This window comes from Bufo bufo, chromosome 9, assembly GCF_905171765.1.
Source record: "Bufo bufo chromosome 9, aBufBuf1.1, whole genome shotgun sequence".
Taxonomy (NCBI): Eukaryota; Metazoa; Chordata; class Amphibia; order Anura; family Bufonidae; genus Bufo; species Bufo bufo.
In genome coordinates this window covers 48,930,745-48,950,129 of record NC_053397.1, presented here as the reverse complement: position 1 = coordinate 48,950,129, position 19,385 = coordinate 48,930,745, and positions in this window count along the sequence as shown.

The window sequence follows — 19,385 nt, the reverse complement described above, 5'->3', positions numbered from 1 at the left end:
GGGGAATTCTGGAACATTCCTTCCTTCAAATGTGCTTCCATTTGTCAATATTTCTGAGGTGCCTTGTGTGCACAATTCTCTTCAGGTTATGTCAAAGCATAATAGGGCTGAGGACAGGACTCAGACTTGCCATTCAAAAAATAAAAATATATATTTTTCTTTTTAGACTATTCACTAGTTGATTTACTTTGTGTTTTGTATTCTTGGCTCAGTTGTAGTGGTTAGCCAATGCCTCTTCAGCTTGAGGTCATGGACTGCTTCCTTCCATTCTGTTTTAAATGTTTTGATATACCTTACAACTCATTGCTCCCTCTATTATCCCTTGATGATCACAAGTAGTGTTGAGCAAATCTGAAGTTAAGGAAAACTTTGATTTGCAACAAAGCGGAATTTCCTGGTGCTTTGTGGTAATGAATAAGGTTTTCCTAAAATGGAGGGTGCACGTGTTAAAAAGTGAAAGAAGAAGCCAGGGAACACAAGATCATCCATAATGCAGTGTAGCCAGCCAATCCACAGGTGTCCATCCCCTGTGAAGCAAAATACCACTAGGATCTTAGTATAGAGGGATCCCAGAACTTATGGAGGGATTGTGATCATCCTTGTTGTGGATCCCTCAATTTTATTACTTAGAGGAAGGTTTTCCTGCCTCAATGCTGTGTACCATATTTGGTACCATCACACAGGAGGACAAAGGCTGCTGCTTTCATGCTTCGGCTCCCCTGATCCCCCCCCCAGAGCACAGCTGGATGACCACGGCATCTGAAGGGTTCAAAGTTCACGACCAGCATTACTGCTGGTTGCAGACATTAGTGTCCGTTGGCTGCTCTTTATACAGCAGATACCTGGCAGGCCATGCTTCCAGCTGCACATGCCAGCGGCCTCCATTTTGAAATCCCCGATGGCCAACGTAAAGTTATTGTTGGAGGTCAGGAATGGGTTAACTCTTAAGCGTTCACACTGAGATTGGGCCACCAAGTGGGAAGAATATGATTAGGCAGAGTGGCCTGGGTATAGCTAGTTTATAGCGATTTGTGACAAATGAATTTGTAACTAATCAAATTTCTTAGCAAACTTCGGCAAAGCTGCCAAATAAAAATTTTCAAAACTTCGCTCTTCTCTAATCACAAGATGCTCAGGCCTTGAGTCAGCAGAGCTGTCCAAACAATAATGCTTGCTACATAGTTAAGATGAGGTTTTGGTGTTGGTTGCAGTTGTGCAATTATCCCAAAAAAATCCACTTTGTTTTATCTGTCCGTATTTTCCCCGGAATATTGTGGAACATACAGGTGGTCTCAGCCAAACAGTCAACTTTTTTTTTTTACCTATAGCAGCTTCCTTTGTCTGTCCTTTCATGAGCACCTTTCTTGTTCAATGTTTTTCTAATTTATAGAGCCTTCAGTAGAGCTTTTGCTTTTTCTCTTTATTTTTTCTTCTCATCTTTTTTCGGTTTGCTTATTATGTTCTTAACAAGAAGCCCACTCCTAGGGAGAGTAGTAACAGCCCTGAATTTTCCATTTGCAGATAATTTATCTGACCAGATCTTTAGCACTGCTTTTGTAATCTTTTTTAGTTTCATGGATCTGTATAACACGTCTTCAACATTGTTTAGAAACTTTCTTACATTGAGGCATGATTCACGCTAACCAATATTTGTTGAGAAGAACAAATTTGTCAGTAACCACACTTTACCTGCATTTAGTTAATGGTAAAAGCACCTGTTAAATCTAATTTCCTCTCCTTAATTAAAAGTCCTTTTGCTAATTAGCTGTTTTAGAAGTCTCATTAACACAGAAGTTTACTTACTTTTTCTACCTGCACTGTGAAATTTTACTGAAAGTGCTCAGTAAAAGACATAAAAAGTACAACTGTTTGTGTGTTATTTGTTCTAGTTAAAGGTATTATCTCATGAAATATTACTATAAAATGAATATGACATTTCAAATTAAGCATTATTTCATTATATATGTAATAAAAATATTGTAAGGTTTTAATGTACATTTTCCTTTGTGGTAGTGCCATCTGCTGTTTCTCCTATGGATGACATTTTGGTCCACTTTATCCTGCAATCAATGGTGGACTGACATACTTAGTAGCTTCCCTGGACCCTCTCCCCTCTCAGTGCTAGCATAGAGATATGTTAGTGTAGCAACTCACATACCTTTCATTAATTCTTCCCCTTTGATTCTAGATGGAAAAAAGTTTGTATACTGTTTTGCGGATGATTGGGACAAGTAGCTTTATAAGGAATCTGAAACGCAAGTGTAGGAGCTTGCAAGTGTGTTTTCATCCAAAGAGTGTTATGTCTTAAGTGTGTGACTTGATTAAGAGACTTTAGATTCAAGGAATTTAGAAGGGAACAGCCCTTTACTCATTTATCTTTTCCATTATGTTGTATTATTTACTTTTTTTTTTATGTTGTAATTCCCATACCATTAGCAAATATGTGCTCCATGATTGACAATGCAGTCCATTGCACATCTTGTGCAATGTACACAGTTCTTGCGCAGTCATTTGAGGGTGCATATGTCTGTACCAAATAATAGTCTAAATCCTAAATCTAAGTCAGCAAATTGCAACATTGAGAAGTCTTTACAATATGGAAAGGAGTTTGCTGCTCACTGTGCAAAAACATGCTGGGGTAGATGTGGGGGAGCATGGTAAAAAAGAGGTATAGGAAACTGAGGGTAACAGTTCGAAGGCAGGGTAGAGAGAAGAATGCCAAAGAGACTAGCCACTGATACAACCCAACAAGTTGGCCAAGTTGGCAGATTACAGGGATTTTAATTCAGGGGCATCACTGGCAACATACCTCCTATGCCAGTCAGAGGAATGTGAACTACAGCAGGGAGGGGTTTGGAAGTGCAGGACAGACCAGACAGGCACTAGTGGTAAGTAATTAGTAGTAATTTAATTATTAGGAGTATGGATAGAGTGATCTGTCACAAGACTGGGATCATTGTCTTCCTGGTGCTCAAGTTTGAAAAATCATGTATCACGTTTATTATTGCGAAGGACTGGTGAAGATTCAGTAGTCATGTCACACATTGGCACCAATCAATAAGTTAGTAGTAGGTGGAGGGGTCTTAAAAATGATTTCAAGAACTTTGGTCACAAGCTTAGGGAAAGGACCTCAAAGGTAGTATTTCCTGAAATACAACCTGTACCGCAAGCTACAGCAGAAAGACAGCAGAAGATTAGGGATGTAAACAAGTGGCTCAAGAACTAGTGTAGGATGAAGGGATTTGATTTTCTGGAGAAATGGGATGACTTCTCTGTTGGCTGCAGACTCTATAAATGACTCTAGGAATGAGTGTTTTGAGAGGACCTTTCATAGCCTATTTAAATAGCTACATGCATTCCCAATGTACTAACAGTTTTATGAAATGAGCCTCTAGGAGCAACGGGGGCGTTGCCATTAAACGTAGAGGCTCAGCTCTATCTGCAACTGCCACGCCCTCTGCACTTCCATTGAAAGGGACAGGTATTGTAAACATAAGCATGTCTGGCCCTGAAAGTTATGCCATTTGCTCCAGTATCTGGTGCAGGCACAGTACAAGAAAGAGTCTCAAAGTACAGAAGAGAACTGCTGGTGAGCCTCTTTCCTGTCAGCTACCAAGCAAACATGCAACTGGTCAGCTAGTTTCATAGTTACAAATCTACTGACAGATTCTGTTTAAACTAGGGACTGGATTGGGGAGTAATTACAATATAGGAGAGGAAGTGCAGATAGTGACCTGGTGCTAAGTAGTGGAACTGGGGAGGAATGGACTGCAGGACTACAACAGTTCATAAGGAAAGGTGTAGGGTAATAAATATTCAAACACCTTTTAATTGCATGTATACTAATTCTAGAAGCCTAACCAATAAAATTGATGAACTGGCTCTAGTAATCTCTGAGGACTATGACATAATGTGAATTACTGAGACATGTCTGGATGATAGCTGGGCAGTTAACTTACAGGTTCACAATCTGTTTAGAAAGAAATATCCTAAAAACTAGAAAGGATGCTGGATTTGAATTTCTATCAAAAAACTGCACTCTAGGAAGATAAAGCAGGGATAATGAACATATGTGGTCATTACGGATAGAAATATATAGAGGGGAAAAACAATAATAAATTACTAATAGGAGTTTATTATAAACCACTTAATATACTAGAGTCCACAAAAAATCTACTACTAAACGAGATAGACGAGGCAGCAAATCATAATGAGGTCGTTATTATGAGGGACTTTAACTACCCAGATATAGACTGGAAAACTGAAACCCGTACATCTCATAAAGGAAACAGGTTCTTGGCAATAACCAAAGACAATTACCTTTCCCAACTGGTTCAGAACCTGACTAGAGGGACGGCCATACTAGACTTAGTATTAACCAATAGACCTGACAGAACAACATATGTGCAGGTTGGGGGAAACCTGGGAAATAGTGACCATAAAGTAATAACCTTCAAATTATCATTCAAAAGAGTGTTTCTTCAAGAAGGAACACAAATACCAAACTTCAAAAAAGCAAAATTTTGCCAACTAAGAGAGGCCATAGGCCTAACTAACTGGGACAAAGTTCTCAAAAATAAAAATTTAGCCACAAAATTGGATATTTTTAAAAGAATCCCAAATTCTAATTGTGAGAGGTACATACCTTATGGGAATAAAATACATTTTTGCAGATGACCCTAAACTATGTAAAGTAATTGACATGGAAGAGGATAGTATACTGCTATAGATGGATCTTGATAGATTGGAGGATTGGGCAGAGAAGTTGCAGATGAGGTTTAACACTGACAAATGTAAGGTTATGCACATGTGAAGGAATAATGCAAGTCACCCGTACATACTAAATGGTAAAACACTGGGTAACACTGACATGGAAAAGGACCTAGGAATTTTAGTGAACAGAGAGATAAGCTATAAAAACAAGTGTCAGGCAGCTGCTGCCAAGGCCAATAAGATAATGGGTTGCATCAAAAAGGGAATAGATGCCCATGATGAGAACATTGTCCTACCACTTTACAAATCACTGGTCAGACCACACATGGAGTACTGTGTACAGTTCTGGTCTCCTGTGAACAAGGAAGACATAGCAGAGCTGGAGAGGGTTCAGAGGTGGGCAACTAAAGTAATAACTGGAATGATGGAACTACAGTACCCTTAAAGGTTATCAAAATTAGAGTTATTCACTTTAGAAAAAAGACGACTGAGGGGAAAGTTAATTGTATGCATAAATATATCAGGGGTCAGTACAGAAATCTCTCCCATCATCTATTTATCCACAGGAATGTGACTGTGAAAAGGGGACATCATCTGCCCCTGGAGGAAAGAAGGTTTGTACACAAACATAGAAGAGGATTCTTTACGGTAAGAGCAGTGAGACTATGGAACTCTCGGCCTGAGGAGATGGTGATGGTGAGTTCACTAAAAGAGTTCAAAAGGGGCCTGGATATACAGTCAGGTCCATAGATATTGGGACATCAACATAATCCTAACATCTTTGGCTCTATACACCACCACAATGGATTTGAAATTAAACAAACAAGATGGGCTTTAACTGCAAACTGTCAGCTTTAATTTAAGGGTATTTACATCCAAATCAGGTGAACGGTGTAGGAATTACAACAGTTTGCATATGTGCCTCCCGCTTGTTAAGGGACCAAAAGTAATGGGACAATTGGCTTCTCAGCTGTTCAATGGCCAGCTGTGTGTTATTCCCTCATTATCCCAATTAGAGTGAGCAGATAAAAGGTCCAGAGTTCATTTCAAGTGTGCTATTTGCATTTGGAATCTGTTGCTGTCAACTCTCAAGATGAGATCGAAAGAGCTGTCACTATCATGAAGCAAGCCATCATTAGGCTGAAAATGCAAAACAAACCCATCAGGAGATAACAAAAACATTAGGCGTGGCCAAAACAACTGTTTGGAACATTCTTAAAAAGAAGGAACGCACTGGTGAGCTCAGCAACACCAAAAGACCCGGAAGACCACGGAAAACAACTGTTGTGGATGACCAAAGAATTCTTTCCCTGGTGAAGAAAACACCCTTTACAACAGTTGGCTAGATCAAGAACACTCTCCAGGAGGTAGGTGTATGTGTGTCAAAGTCAACAATCAAGAGAAGATTTCACCAGAGTGAATACAGAGGGTTCACCACAAGATGTAAACAATTGGTGAGCCTCAAAAACAGGAAGGCCAGATTAGAGTTTGCCAAACGACCTCTAAAAAAGCCTTCACAGTTCTGGAACAACATCCTATGGACAGATGAGACCAAGATCAACTTTTACCAGAGTGATGGGAAGAGAGGAGTATGGAGAAGGAAAGGTACTGCTTATGATCCTAAGCATGCCACCTCATCAGTGAAGCATGGTGGTGGTATTGTCATGGCGTGGGCAAAGGAACTTGTTTCTACTCATATTCAGCCAAATGCTTCAGAACTCATTGGACGGCGCTTCACAGTGCAGATGGACGATGGCCCAAAGCATACTGCAAAAGCAACCAAAGAGTTTTTTAAGGGAAAGAAGTGGAATGTTATGCAATGGCCAAGTCAATTACCTGACCTGAATCCGATTGAGCATGCATTTCACTTGCTGAAGACAAAACTGAAGGGAAAATGCCCCAAGAACAAGCAGTAACCGAAGACAGTTGCAGTAGAGGCCTGGAAGAGCATCACCAGGGATGAAACCCAGTGTCTGGTGATGTCTATGCCTTCCAGACTTCAGGATGTAATTGACTGCAAAGGATTTGCAACAAAGTATTAAAAAGTGAAAGTTTGATTTATGATTATTATTCTGTCCCATTACTTTTGGTCCTTTAACAAGTGGGATGAAAATATGCAAACTGTTGTAATTCCTACACCGTTCACCTGATGTGGATGTAAATACCCTCAAATTAAAGCTGACGGTCTGCAGTTAAAGCACATCTTGTTCATTTCATTTTAAATCCATTGTGGTGGTGTATAGAGCCAAAAATGTTAGAACTGTGTCGGTGTCCCAATATTTATGGACCTGACTGTATTTCTGGAGTGTAATAATATTACAGGCTATAGCTACTAGAGATGGGTTGTTGATCCAGGAACTTATCTGATTGCCTGAATGGAGTCGGGAAGGAATTTTTTTTTCCCCTTATGTGGGGAAAATTGGCTTCTACCTCACAGTTTTTTTTCCCGCTTCCTCTGGATCAACTTGTAGGATAACAGGCCAAACTGGATGGACAAATGTCTTTTTTTGGCCTTATATACTATGTTACTATGATAGGGGTTTGTTATAGTTATGGAGTCCAGAGAAAATCTGCTACAAAGGGAAATAGACAAGGTGGCAAATCATAATGCTGTAGTTATTATGGGTGACTTCAACTGCTGAGATATAAATTGGGAAACTGGAAAACTCCAGCGATGCAATCTCCGGATTTGTTGTGGCCGCTTTGGGAGAGAAGAGCTGCTAAGCCATACCACCTGGTGATGCAACAGCATCCTTAGCAACAGGAAGCAATGCTCTGTTTTTCTCCACAGAAGGTGTGTGCTGGAGGAGATTAGCAGTGGGCTGATTTCTCAGCTGCTCTATTCCTGTGTGCTAGTGTTTCTGAATAATGGAATGCCAAGTCATGACCTATCAGGTTCTAATCCTGGGACTCGGTGCTCTATTTAAAAACCATCCTGGTCATACCTCAGTACCAGAGATAGTCTCTGACTCACAAGCTATGTTCCTGTGCTCATTTGACTGCTCTTTCATTTGACCTCGGCTTGTCTCTTGACCGCTCCCTGTCTCAGTTGATTTGCATTGTGCATCCTGCATGGTTTTGACATTGGCTTGTCTTTTGACTTCTCTCTGTTTCCCGTTTTTGCATTGCATTGTCTTCCTGGTTCTGACCCATTTATGTATGACTATTCTCTTGATGTTTGTCTGTCTCTGCACCTTAGTGGTATAGAGACTGTCATCTAGTTGCGGTCTTGCTACCTAGATCTCGTACTGCAAGTAGGTAGATGAAGCAGAATGGGCTTCAGGTCATGGCTCACTGTCCATGTCTGTCCCTATCTACAAGCATTACAGGAAAAAGGTTCTTAGCATTAACAAAGGCTATTACCTTTCCCAACTGGTACAGGATCTGACTAGATGGTTGACCATATTGGACTTAGTATTAACCAATAGACCTGACAGAACAACAGATGTGCAGGTTGGGGGAAACCATAATATAATACACCATAATGACCATAATATAATACAATTCCAACTGTTATACATAGGGTGTTTGCTCAAAGAGGAACAAAAACGCTGAACTTCAGGAAAGTAAAATGTGACCAACTTACAAATGCCATTAGCCTCACTAACTGGGAGAATGTCCTCAAAAATGAGTACCGACACAAAATGGTATCGTGTTCTTAAAAGATTCCTACATTTTCAAAGTAAAAAGTATATACCTTATGAGAATAAAAAGGGATAGAACACAAAAAAAACTACAGTATCCAGATAAATAAACATTTCTAAGGTTCAATAAATAACAAAAATAAATAAATTACTAAAAAAGGAAGGTGGTGAACAAGCCCTAAAAAGCACTAAGTAAAGAATAAAATATGTAAAAGAGAGAAAAAGGAAGCCAAATTGGAGACAGAGAGGCTCATTGTCAAACAGAATAAAACTATCCCTAAAATGTTCTTCAATTTATAAATGGTAAAAAGGTTAAACCAGAAAGCGTTGACCCTTTAAAGAGTGATAAGGAAGTAGTTGTATACGACAGTGTACAACTGTACACTGTACAGTGACCATTAAATGTAGACTGCCTGACCCAGGCAGAAGTTCGGTTGCGGTTTAAAAGATTAAAATAGACAAATTACTGGATCCTGAAGGCATACGCACCAACATCCTAAGAGAATTAAATTATGTAATAGATCATTATTGCTGATATTTAAAGGGGTTGGCCACTTTCTGGTTACTGTTGACCAATGTGTTTGTAGGATGATTATATGGCACTTACAAATATAGTATTTGTTGATATATTATGTGACATTTTCATAAGGTATGCCCCTTTTTTGGCCAAATCTTTTGTGTCCTCCACATGGTGGTCCTGTCCATAAAATGGCTGTTGATGGATGGTCATGTGACCAAGCAAATCACCTCCATGTAATGCCTTCTACATTCAAATACTTACCACTGCACTTGTACTTTTGGGAAATTATGCAGGTGCAGTGTATTTGAATAGAGGAGACAACACAAAGGTGTTTTGCCGGGTCACATGACCCTTCTTCAGTGACCATCTTATGAACTAGACCTCTATTTTGACAGAACTGAAGATTTACCCAGCTATGCGACATCACTTATGAAATATAGCAAACAGCACAGAATATCAACAAAGGCTATATTAGTAAGTGCCCTGTCATCATCTTACAGTACATACAGTCCTGATCAAAAGTTTAAGACCACTTGAAAAATGGCAAAAGATTATATTTTACATTGTTGGATCTTAACAAGGTACCAAGTAGAGCTTCAACATGCAACAAGAAGAAAAACATTTTTTTAACATTCAATTAATTGAAAATAATGATTAAACTGAAACAGGCTGTTTTTCAGCTGATCAAAATTTTAGGACCACATGCCTTTAAAAGGCCAAATCTGTGCAAAGATGTGGATTCATTGTCATTTTCTGTCAGGTAGTCACACGTTGTGATGGCAAAGGCAAAAAAACTCTCCCTTTTTGAACGTGGTCGGGTTGTTGAACTGCATAAGCAGGGTCTCTCACAGCGCGCCATCGCTGCTGAGGTGGGACGCAGTAGGACAGTCATTTGGAATTTCTTAAATGATCCCGAGGGTTATGGAACAAAAAAGTCAAGTGGAAGACCCAAAAAAATTTCATCAGCACTGAGCCGGAGGATCCAATTGGCTGTCTGTCAAGACACTGGACGATCCTCTACCCAAATTAAGGCCCTTACTGGTGCTGACTACAGCCCCATAACCATCAGACGGCATCTGAGACTGAAGGGCTTCAAAAACAAAAAACATCTTCAAAGACCTCGTCTCCTTGAACGCGAACAGAACTGCTTGTTTGGACTTTGCAAGAGAGCACCAAACATGGGACATTCAAAGGTGGAAGAAAGTTTTATTCTCTGATGAGAAAAAATTGAACCTTGATGGTCCTGATGGTTTCCAATGTTACTGGCATTACAAGCAGATCCCACCTGAGATGTTTTCTACGCGCCACAGTGGAGGGGGCGCCATAATGGTCTGGGGTGCTTTTTCCTTCAGTGGAACAATGGAGCTTCAGAAAGTGCAGGGGCGTCAAACGGCCGCTGGCTATGTCCAGATGTTGCAGAGAGCATTCCTCATGACTGAGGGCCCTCATTTGTGTGGTAACGATTGGGTTTTTCAACAGGACAACTCTACAGTACACAATGCCCGCAGGACAAGGGACTTCTTCCAGGAGAATAACATCACTCTTTTGGCCCATCCTGCATGTTCCCCTGATCTAAATCCAATTGAGAACCTTTGGGGATGGATGGCAAGGGAAGTTTACAAAAATGGACAACAGTTCCAAACAGTAGATGACCTTCGTGAGGCCGTCTTCACCACTTGGAAAAATGTTCCCACTCACCTCATGGAAACCCTTGCATCAAGCATGCCGAAACAAATTTTTGAAGTGATAAACAATAATGGCGGAGCTACTCATTACTGAGTTCATGTTTGGAAGTTGGATTTCTGTTTTGGGGGGGTTTAGTTTTTTTTTGGAGGTGTGGTCCTAAACTTTTGATCAGCTGAAAAACAGCCTGTTTCAGTTTATTTGTTGTTTTCATTAAATTGAATGTTCAAAAAATGTTTTGTCTCACTCCCATTTCTTCTTGTTGCATGTTGAAGCTCTACTTGAAACCTTGTTAAGATCCAGCCATGCTAAATATGATTTTTTTGCAATTCTTCAAGTGGTCTTAAACTTTTGATCAGGACTGTATATATTGATCAATAGTAGCCGGATAGTAGCCAAACCCTTCAAAGGCAGGCTAAAGGCAGGATCTGCACTTAGCAAATGTGGTGACAAAATTCAACAAAGAGCTCAAACACTGATCCTGGAAACTATAGGCCAAAATGTGTTTTTTTTTAAACAGTTTTTATTCACATTTTAAATTTAAATAAAATTGACAAAAACAAATCAAGAACATGTTATAAATCATCATGTGATCAAAGATAAGCACATCACTAGGTAATATAAACAGCATTCACTCAGAAAAAATAGCATCTTAATAAAGAAATATCATAACAGTCAGCATTTGAATGGCAAATCAGTATCACATCACCTCATGAAAGGCTTCCCCTCAATTCCGGAAGATCGACAAAACCAACACAGACATTGAATATCTATTCACCTCTCGATTCCCCATTGCTGCCCTCAAAATCCCACACAATTTATTAGAATATCTCTGTCTAGAGTAAACAAAACAATATAGAGAATCGGGAGGGGAAGTAGCATCCCAGTCATATTAGAAAATACAATTTTGGAGTTTCTACTGGAACTATGAGAACTATACATGTGCGAGTCCTGGGGATCAAGACTCTGTGAGACCATAATTAAAGTAGAATAACACTTTAAAGGGGTTCTCCAAGAATTCAGAAAACACTTAATTATTACTTTATTTTAAATTCATTCCCAAATACATTTTTATTGATAATGGCTTGATTTGTATGGGGAGCAATCATCAGGGGAAATAAAATGGCTGCCATCTTATTAGTACTTTCAAAACCTGTCCTGATCAAACGGCAAGAGAAGTTACTTCAGAACACTGAGGTAAAGAGCAGCCTCATCCTCCTCTCTGCTCTACTTGTCATGGATTATGATCCTGAATAGAGCTGATAAGATCTTCAAAATTAAAAGCAACAGGAAGCACCATATTGTGGCTGCCAGGACACTCCCGAATAGAAATCAGAGAAATACCTTCACAATGTGGAGGGGGAATGTAAAAATAAAACTTAACTTTTACTGGATATACAATAAACCAAAAAAAAAACTAAAAAAACACCACTAATAGAAAGACATATCTAAAATGGAGGCTATTTAATCGACTGCACCCCCATGCTGGTAAAGAATCTCTCACCTAATAGGAACAGGTGTCAATGATTAAGAATATACAACTAAACAGTTTTACCGAATCCTGTAGAAATCTTTGGTAAGAGTCCGGTATCTGGCAGAGGACCATTTGTTGGTTCCATAGGAGTGTCGGTGCAGAAGTAATGGATTAAAAAAAAATAATAATGGGGAGGAAAACAGCTAACATAACCCTGCTTATCTACACAGAGAACCTGCCCCGAACAGGGTGACCCCGTCCAGATACCTGCCCCTGCACACGGCCAATTTCCTTAACATGTAGTCCCTAATACTCATTCCCGACGTGACATGTTTCTGTCCAATTGACTCATCAGAAAAAAAAAAGGGAAAGTCAGAGACTAAAACATTGGTTGTAAACCAGGCTACATCAGCAAAATAATATTTGGGATATCGCAAAAAATTTAAATAAATGCACAAAACATAAATAAAGGGTAGCATGCCCCTTAAAGGGGTTATCCCAGTTATTTTTGGGTTATTTCTATGTTCCTAACTGTGCAAATGTAACAGCTTTCCAATTCACTCACTTTATCTCCAGTGGCTGGTTTCTCAGATTTCACTGAGGGTCACATGACCTGTGATGTCAGCTTCTCTCCCTGCTCTGATAAAGGTCGTTTACAAGCCTGTAAACGAAACGTCACTGTGCTGGCCACGCCCCCTTCACTGCCGGCTGTGTGCTCTATCCTAGGATTCTTAACCCCTTCAGCTGCACAGACTCAGGGCTGAAGTGTTTACTGTGTAGCTGCAGGCAGTGAGGAGACAAATGCTGGGCACAGGAGCTGAAAGAGAAGTTCTGCAAAGCATTACAGGTAGGAGGAAGATCCTGTGTGTATTAGCAGTGTCATTATATAAGTGGAAGTTGTAGTTCTACACTTACAAGTTGCTGTTTTCTCCCAGCACTCAGGGCAGCTTTTGTATCCACTCCCTTAGTAGTGTCATTATACAGCTGGGACTTGTAGTCCTACACATACAACATGCTGCAGAGTCTCCCAATAGGCAGACATGTCACTCAGGGCAGCTCTTGTATTCACTCCCTTAGCAGAGCTGGGGGAGGGGCAGAGATTGTTTTTATTGCATGTAAACAAAGGGCCAGAAAAGAACTAGGGAAATGAGGAAATATATATATTTTTTTTGCATAAAACTTGCTTAGCTCAGTTATATATCAGATATTCAGTGCTATATATTTTTTTTTCATAACTCGGATAACCCCTTTAATAGTACATACCCGCCAGTGGGATCGGGAATGCAGAAAAGTATTTGCCCCTCAGGTTAGGGGATCTGCTTACCATCAGGTGTAATACAGCCTTTCTTCCTTGCTGGCTTACATTTAGACCATTTTCTATACCTAAAACAGGCATAGAATATGATGAATGAGTTCCTTCCCCACACAATACAACTTTTTTTGACATGGCGTGGACAAGGAAAAGTTGCAGATTGCTGCACAGCTAATTGTTGCGCCTAAAATCAGCCTAATATAGTTTTTTTCAAGATAATAAATGACCCCCATGTTACTATCTTATTATGTTCCCTACTGCTAATATTATATCTGTTTACAGTGGAAAACGGTTGGGGACATTATATGCTATTAAGCTATTTGTTAGTAGAATCACTGGGGCTGTGGGTGAGGGGCTATTTTCTTTGCAGTGGAGGAAGAGGTAAACAAAAGCAGTACACTCCTGGGAGATGCAGAGATGCTTGATGGTCACATATGGCAAGCTGCTGCCCACCCACAGAAAGGGAAGACATAAGCCTTAATGTGAGACACTGGGAAGCAGAATGGTTTGCACTGACATAGTTAAAATAATTATGTACATTAACAATACTTTACCTATTTTTTATTAATTTGTGTGGTTACACCACATTTTATTTGTAATCAATGCAGAAATCTAGGTAGTTCTGAAGGGATAAGTTACTTTTATTGCAATGGTATAATCAGCAATTATACTAAGAAAGTTTACTTTCTTTGCCCAAAGCAATTATACAGTGCCATTGTAAGATGTTTAGAAAGAGTATTAAGATGGTATAAAAATAAGTCCAGAAAGTTCAAACCAAGCAATTTAATATTTATTATAGACACATATTATTTTCAGTGGGAATTACTGGAATGCATCCTTATTGATTGACCCACTTTTTCACGGGGGTATCCATGACATAAAATATAATATGTCACTACTGTAAAAAACATTATTTGTAACCATTACTATCCATTTGAAACAATAATCTTACATTTTATAGGGAGTAGAAAATGTAATTCTTAGTATCAGTTTTATATACTTGTGCTTTGCCATGCTTGATTTCTCCATCAAAAAGGACTTGTAAACTGTTTGATAGTCTGAGTTTGTTCTTTATGTAATATAACAGAATGTGATTGTATTTAGTTTTAATGCTTAATTCCTGCTGACAAATTCCACAAATCTAACAAAACCTATAGTTCAAGCACATATCCTGTTAGCTTATGAGTCCTAATAATATTCATATTACTTATTGAGTCATAATAGGACTGAAGAAGTCTATGTTTTTTCAACTATGTCTCTGTATGTCTCTGATTTCATTTGGAGGCACATTGAGGCTCTCTGTTTGGTGTATTCTCTAGAACAGTGTTCCTCAACTCTAGTCCTCAGGGCCCACCTTTCGGTCGTGTTTTCAGGATTTCCTTAGTATTGAGCAGGTGATATAATTAGTGTCAGTGCATCAGGACTTACCACAGGTATTCATTCTGTGAGATATTCTCAAATCATGACCGAGAGGTGGGCCCTGATGACTGGAGTTGAGGAACACTGATCTAGAAGCATTGATTCTGTGTGAGAATCTCTCACTACATATAGTCTGATGGAGCTTATATTTCTTCTGTAACTACTTCTAACATTATAGGCAACTTCTCTGTTCTATTTACTTCCAAGTTACTCTTTAAAATATTGTCTATGACCACATATCTATGTTAGGAAACTACAAGTCACTGAGAAAGGAGGCAATGTCATTTAATGGACAGATTTAGGCAGGAAGACACACAGTACATTGGAGAAGAAGGGGCATCACAAAGGAAAATACTTGCAATGTTGGATGCAATTCTATAGATCACAATGTCCTTGTGTCAGTGGCATAAGGTTCTACCACATTATGGAAGGAGAAGGTCAGATTCAGGTATCCACCACAGATGTTATTTATTAATCATGCAAGAAACACGTATCAACATGGCTCCAAAATCTTCACTAGGCTTCATACAGTCACAGTGAAAGATGTGTCATCCTGCTCAAAAAAATGCTGTAAGGAAAATGCTTAAAGTATATTCTCATATGAACTTGCCAGAGCAATATCTGTGGGATCATACATATATCTTCCTGAAAACTACACTAAAAACATAAAAGAAAAATAGATTGTTCCCCTTTACCTTTAACTCAGAACCTTGATCTTACATGTTAATTTAAACCTTAGTTATATTTAAAGGCTGGCTTTAGACATGTGCTAATGTCAGCTGAAGCTAACAGTCTTTGTCCCTTCTTTTCTATCTACCTCAGTTTTTGTGAAAAAGTAACAAGGTACCTTGGAACTGAATCCGAGTTCGGGAAATTTTATTTTTTATAGTACAAATAAATTTATGAAGTTATTACACAAAGTCTCACGAGACTTCGCGAAGCAATAACTTCGGCTCATCGGAGCCAATGTATTCTAATACTGTACGGAGCTCTAATACTGTACGTATTGGAATGAAGTTTTATGCGAATCGACGTCGTATGTTTCATCCAAAGTCGATTCGCTCATCCCTAGTGATAAGCAATGCACATGCACACATACCCATTGAAATGAAGTATGGATGCTCCATGCATCGCTTCTGGTTGGAAAACTCACGTAATTTGCAGAAAGCTCTAAAGAAAACTGTGGGAAAACTCAGAGAATGGCCTCTTTCACACGACCGTTGTGTGCACCCGTGGCCGTTGTGCCGTTTTCCATTTTTTTTCGCGGACCCATTGACTTTCAATGGGTCCGTGGAAAAAACGGAAAATGCACCGTTTTGCAGCCGCATCCGAGATCCGTGTTTCCTGGGCGTGAAAAAAATATGACCTGTCCTATTTTTTTCACGGCCAACGGTTCACGGACCCATCCAAGTCAATGGGTCCGTGAAAGAACACGGATGCACACAAGATTGGCATCCGTGTCCGAGATCCGTGGCCGTAGGTTACTTTTTATACAGACGGATCCGAAGATCCGTCTGCATAAAAGCTTTTTCATAGCTGAGTTTTCACTTCGTGAAACCTCATTTCCGACAGTATATTCTAACACAGAGGCGTTCCCATGGTGATGGGGACGCTTCTAGTTAGAATACACTACAAACTGTGTACAAGACTGCCCCCTGCTGCCTGGCAGCACCCGAACTCTTACAGGGGGCCGTGATCAGCACAATTAACCCCTTCAGGTGCGGCACCTGAAGGGGTTAATTGTACTATCATATCCCCCTGTAAGAGATCAGGGCTGCCAGGCAGCAGGGGGCAGACCCTCCCCCCCTCCCCAGTTTGAATATCATTGGTGGCCAGTGCGGCCCCCCCCCTATTGTAATAATAGGTTGGTGGCGAGTGCGGCCCCCCCCTCCCTCTATTGTAATTATTCGTTGGTGGCACAGTGTGCGCCCCCCCCCTCCCTCCCTCTGTTGTAATAATTCGTTGGTGGCACAGTGTGCGCCCCCCCATCGCCCCCCCCTCCCTCTATAGCATTAACAACATTGGTGGCCAGTGTGCGGCCTCCCATCTCCCCCCCCATCATTGGTGGCAGCGGAGTTCCGATCGGAGTCCCAGTTTAATCGCTGGGGCTCCAATCGGTAACCATGGCAACCAGGACGCTACTACAGTCCTGGTTGCCATGGTTACTTAGCAATAGTACAATAGTAGAAGATTCATACTTACCTGCTGGTGGCTGCTGCGATGTCTGTGTCCGGCCGGGAGCTCCACCTACTGGTAAGTGACAGGTCTGTGCGGCGCATTGCTAAATGAACTGTCACTTACCAGTAGGAGGAGCTCCCGGCCGGACACAGACATCGCAGCTCCCAGGTAAGTATGAATCTTTTACTATTGTACTATTGCTAGTAACCCGCTGCCACCAATGATCGGGGGGGGGGGGGAGATGGGAGGCCGCACACTGGCCACCAATGTTGTTAATGCTATAGAGGGAGGGGGGGCCGATGGGGGGCGCACACTGTGCCACCAACGATTTATTACAATAGAGGGAGGAAGGGGGGGGCGCACACTGTGCCACCAACGAATTATTACAATAGAGGGAGGAAGGGGGGGGGGCGCACACTGTGCCACCAACAAATTATTACAATAGAGGGAGGAAGGGGGGGGCGCACACTGTGCCACCAACGAATTATTACAATAGAGGGAGGAAGGGGGGGGGGGCCGCACTGGCCACCAATGATATTCAAACTGGGGAGGGGGGGGGTCTGCCCCCTGCTGCCTGGCAGCCCTGATCTCTTACAGGGGGATATGATAGTACAATTAACCCCTTCAGGTGCGGCACCTGAGGGGTTAATTGTGCTGATCACGGCCCCCTGTAAGAGATCGGATGTTGCTAGGCAGCAGGGGGCAGTCATGTACACAGTTTGTAGTATATTCTAACTAGAAGCGTCCCCATCACCATGGGAACGCCTCTGTGTTAGAATATACTGTCGGAAATGAGGTTTCACGATCTAACTCATATCCGACAGTATATTCTAACATAGAGGCGTTCCCATGGTGATAGGGATGCTTCAAGTTAAAATATACTATCGGATTGGAGAAAAATCCAATCCGATGGTATAAAAGGGACTCCAGACTTTACATTGAAAGTCAATAGGGACGGATCCGTTTGAAATGGCACCATGTTGTGTCAACGTCAAACGGATCCGTCCCCATTGACTTGCATTGTAATTCAGGACGGATCCGTTTGGCTCCTCACGGCCAGGCGGACACCAAAACGACTTTTTTTTCATGTCCGTGGATCCTCCAAAAATCAAGGAAGACCCACGGACGAAAAAACGGTCACGGATCACGGAAAAACGGGACCCCGTTTTGCGGACCGTGAAAATATACTGTCGTGTGCAATAAGCCAATAATGATAGTTTTTCACTGACAGAACTCACACAAGTTCTGCATCACTCATGTGAAAGAGGCCTACAAAAGGTGAGAAAACTTGCATGAGGACAGATGGAAGATACCCAAGGACCAAGGTTGCGCATCCGTAGGTTAGGCTTGCACCCAGCTATTATAATTACGGAAGATGTTAGGAACAATAACAGTATTGTTATTCCTTGCATGTTATTGGTTATATTGTTTTTTTTATGCTGAGGCAGATGTATGAGCCCTGTTTTTTTGTGGGGTGAGTTTATTTTACACGTCATTATCAAAGTGAATCAATTCTGTATAATCAACTTTCCGACCCAAGCTTTTTTTTAAAAAATGTGGATTCTACAGAATTAGAATTTTTTATGATTTGATTTGGAGGATTTATTTCTTTATTTATTTTGGGGGAGGGGGAAGCACCAGAATGTCATCCACAGCTTTTCAGGGCATTTGAAGCAATTTGCTAGATCTGAATCGAGTTTCTGGAAATGTGCTTATCATTATAATTATAAGGAACCAAATAGGGGTGGATATAACAGGCAGAGGGCCCCTTTGCAAAAGTAATCATTGGGCTTCTAGCTCTAGCTCATTAACACATTCCCCTACAAAATATCTAATACACAGTTTGACGTTGTTGATAAGGTTAACCTAGCCTACAGGGCCCATGTGCAGCTCCACATATTGTATGTCTTCACCTGATAACAAATGTGTATATGGGTTTTATATTTAATAACTTTAAAAACAAAAATTATGAAGAAATGTATGTTTTTTTTTTCTTTTTTTTACTGATCTATTCACAGAAAAAGAACCAACCTTGAAGATTATATACTGGAGCTGATGCACAATCTACAAAGTTAGCTTTACCCCCATGTTTGTTCTTTTTATGTGGCGAGATCAATAAAAAGCAAGGGTATATTTAGATGCAGCCAATTAGTTGCCAACATTTTTGCAACTGTCCCATTCATCTGAATAGATGTTTGCAGAAATCCAAGCACATGCTGCAAAAGCAAACCCATTTAGAAACATAAAATGGACTTTCAGGTTCAGAAATGTCTGTAAAAATCTGCTGTTTGTGATCATATCCTTAAACCGACAGGCTCAGAGCTTTCTTCAGGCCCAGCCATTGTCAAGGGTTAAGCTGTCAACTGCTGTAATACCAGTGCATCCTAATCCCTACCATGCATAAATGTAAAAAGTAAAAAAATAAATGGTATACAGTATCTG